The 3,396-nt window shown below is 41.3% G+C and overlaps 1 protein-coding gene across 1 annotated transcript in view; it reads left to right on the forward strand.

Moving 5' to 3' along the window:
* Positions 1-2,607, forward strand: part of limk1a (LIM domain kinase 1a) — a 73,033-nt gene extending 70,426 nt beyond the window's left edge. The window contains exon 16 of the mRNA XM_066652556.1: positions 1-2,607. This exon is cut by the window's left edge and continues 1,699 nt beyond it. The gene's annotated coding sequence lies outside the window, so the exon portion shown is untranslated.
* The last annotated feature ends 789 nt before the right edge of the window (positions 2,608-3,396 follow it).

A 3,396-nucleotide genomic window follows, 5' to 3' on the forward strand; every position in this document is an offset into this window, starting at 1 on the left:
GATCTGCCCCTTGCTGAAAGCAAAGGAATAATGTGTATTTTGTTTATCCATTTTTTTTGTTATTATTCCTTTGGGAAGTTAAGTCATAGAGAGTGGTTTGATGTGAAATGCTCTGCAGGAACTTACTGACTCAGGATCAGTCACAGTGAAAGAGAAACCTGACATCAGACCACTCTGATTGGCTTTGTTTGAATGTTAAATCTCAGCACACACTGATTCAGGATTAAATTAAAGAACTCATGAAGCCAACATTAGCACAGCCTTCTCTCTCTTTCTCCTCAGAGCTGACGACAGCAGACATCTGCCCATTTACTTAAGTTATATTTTTCTATATTTTTAAAATGTTAAATGAATAGAAATGAACTAAAATGTGCCAAAAATGGCATTTTTAAGTTTGTCCCCCGCTCCCCCCCACCCCCAAACGGGTGCCCAAACTTTTGCACATAACTGTATTTCTTTAAAAATGCAAAAGAGCCCAAAGCCGCCTCCCTGTGTCTCACTCATGTGCAGCTCCCTGAAGGAGAATGTGGTGTTTACACAAAGCTGCTGGCTGTAAATATGTATGCCTACTTCTCTCTCTCTTTCTCTCTCTCTCTCTCTCTCGCTCGCTCTCGCTCTCCTCCTGTGATGGGGTGGAGTCTTGGCTAGGTGTGAGTTCCTGGTAACTGAGCAAACCTGCTGTTACTGTGGGAGTAAACACAAAGAGGACTGCGAAGAAAAATGTGTACAGACAGTGGTCACGAGCCAAGAGAGAAAAAAAAACAACAAACAAAAGGAAAGAATGAAAAAAAAAGACACAGCATCTTGTTTTTTTGTATAAAACCACTGTAATCTTTTTTGTAAAGACTTTCAAATTTTATTTGCACTAAATGATAAAATACTCGTTCTTTTCCTCTCGGGGGTTGAGTAGAAACGGACGCTGCGCTGATTCTTATTCGAATGCAAGTCACTGATGGAGCCTTCCGTGAGAAGTTCGGCCTGGAGACAGCTCTCCTCTGAGCAGCAAACCTGAGCGGGAAATTCCTGAAATTCCTGGGTTCAAGCTTTAGCCGCCGCTTCTTATCGACTGCACGTAAACTCCCATTGTTCTCCATCACAGTTTCTCCCTTCGGTTTTTCTAGTATTTTACACTAAAACTTGAATCCTCTTCCAGCGTCTGCAGCTGTTGAAGGGAGACGCTGCACACACACGTTGCTTTAGTCGGCCAGGCGCGCTCGTATAAGATAATCGCGATTTTGGCCGGAATGTAAGAGAAAGCCATATTTTTCCTTGTGAGGGAAAACCACGTTTGCATCTATGAGTTATACGTTTTAATGAGTTTATAAATAAATAATCAGGCTCCATTCCTGCAGTGTCTTGCCATATTTCAGATGTGAGATGAACTCATCAGGATTTATCTGATCAGATTTGAAAGCTCAGTAACAGTTCTGTTGGTTTGGTGCTGATAGATTTATTGTTACTGCTACGAATGTGTAGAAGGTCTGTTTTTATTGTAAAAGGTGATGCTGTGTATCCACAGCTGTTCTAAGAGCCCTATTAATTTGTAAATAGCAATCGACCTCAACAGATTAAATTAATTGTTTGTTTATTTGAGCATGTATTAAGCTCCACCCACCGAAAATACACTTCCCGTACTGGAATGTGGCCCAGCAGCTCATGAACATACCCCTGCGCATTAGTGTGCTGCTTTGTGTAGGTCTCTGCACAGGCACCGCTTTATGTTAATATTAACTTAGTGTTTATTTTCTTCTGCTACAAAGTTAGACACATTTGGCTAATACCGTTTCTTAGGAAAACGATGTCAATAAATACACAACGCTGAGCGTTTCCTCTCCCCGGGTTTGCTCCTCAGCGGTCAGGCCCAGGTCCGTCTGCTGCCTAAAGAGAGATCCTTTGTGAAAGAAGTTCTGTTTTCTAACGACTGCTTCATTACACCACGTCATGTTCACAGTCTCATTGGACGCTCAGCACTTAACCTTCCTCATGACGTCCACTCCATGGCGTCTGTGTGTGGGGGGAAACGGCTCAATGTTAGTGTCCTATGTCGTACATATATCTCCAAGTGGCACTGCGCTATAATAAGCATTTCATTTTGAATCCATGGCGTGAATTTTGACTTTTTTCACCTTTCCCTATCTACAGTTAAAACAATCGCAAGCATGGTGACTGCGTGAGCTCATTTCGTCTGTGAACACTGCAGCAGTCCCTCTTTGCAAAGGATCATTTTTACCTCTGAATATTGCTGTGCCTTTGTTTGAAGCTAGCCTTGCCAACGACTCGTAGTATTTTGAGCAGGTTTCTCTTTCTCTCTCTCTCTTTTTGTGTTTTTAAACTGTACGCCTGATTGATTTTATATCACCTCTGATCTGTTGAAATGAGAGATCCTCATGTTCTATATATTTATAAACTGTGTTATCCTCCATATCTCCATTGTCTGGTTTTAGGTTCCTATCTTTTTTGTGTGTGTTGTTTTAATTTAATATTTTTTACACAAGCTGTGAAAAGAGAAAAAAAGACATTTCTGCACTTTAAATTCTAGCCATGAAAATATTGAGAATCCAAGAAATCAACTATATTTGGTTGCAGCTGGAATAAAATTGCCGCTCCTTAACAGTTCAGTGTCTGCCATGTGTTTTTATTTACTGCACCACAGCAGGACTCTGGTGAATATTGGGAGAGACTTAATAAAAACATAATGACATAAATGACAAGACAATGCAGAATATGTAACATATATATACAACAGCATTGGACTGTGGAGATGTGGACATGCATCTACCTTTACCACTACCTTTATGCAGGTTAAAGCCATCAAACACTTACAGCAATGTCCTGTAAATCTAGTATAAACCCTTCTCAGAACGGTGGAACCTGTTACGGCGGTGAACAGAGACAAAATCCCTGTTAATGCTCTTAATTTCGCAAGAAATGTTGAGGGGGAGAGTGAGAGCTGTTCTTTGGACTGAAAGCAGGGCAGATTCTGACCCGGTTACAGGCTGTTCTCTGTGGAGATGACAAACACATTACTGTGAAGCCTGATGTATTTGACCAGACTCAGCACAGATTATGTAACAGGACAGAAACAGTCCATGAACATGAACGCACAAATCTGCCACTGGCTCATTCCTGTAAGTACAGTATCCATACCCATAACTAACCCTGGAGGAGGGAGTGTAATAAAGAAGGTAAATATACGAAGAGGTCACAACAGTGTTTGTTTCTCTTTCTCTCCACTCTTGTGCGATTGGAGCCAAGTTTCTCACCCACTGGGCTGTGGACCACAAGGGGGACTTGATGTCACCACTTTGTAAAATATGTCAGTGTGTGATTGCACCAGACTTTACCCACAGAGATGACGTGGGTGTGAAGTTGAACTATTAATACACAATTAATAAA

Source organism: Hoplias malabaricus, chromosome X1, assembly GCF_029633855.1.
Source record: "Hoplias malabaricus isolate fHopMal1 chromosome X1, fHopMal1.hap1, whole genome shotgun sequence".
Lineage (NCBI taxonomy): Eukaryota > Metazoa > Chordata > Actinopteri > Characiformes > Erythrinidae > Hoplias > Hoplias malabaricus.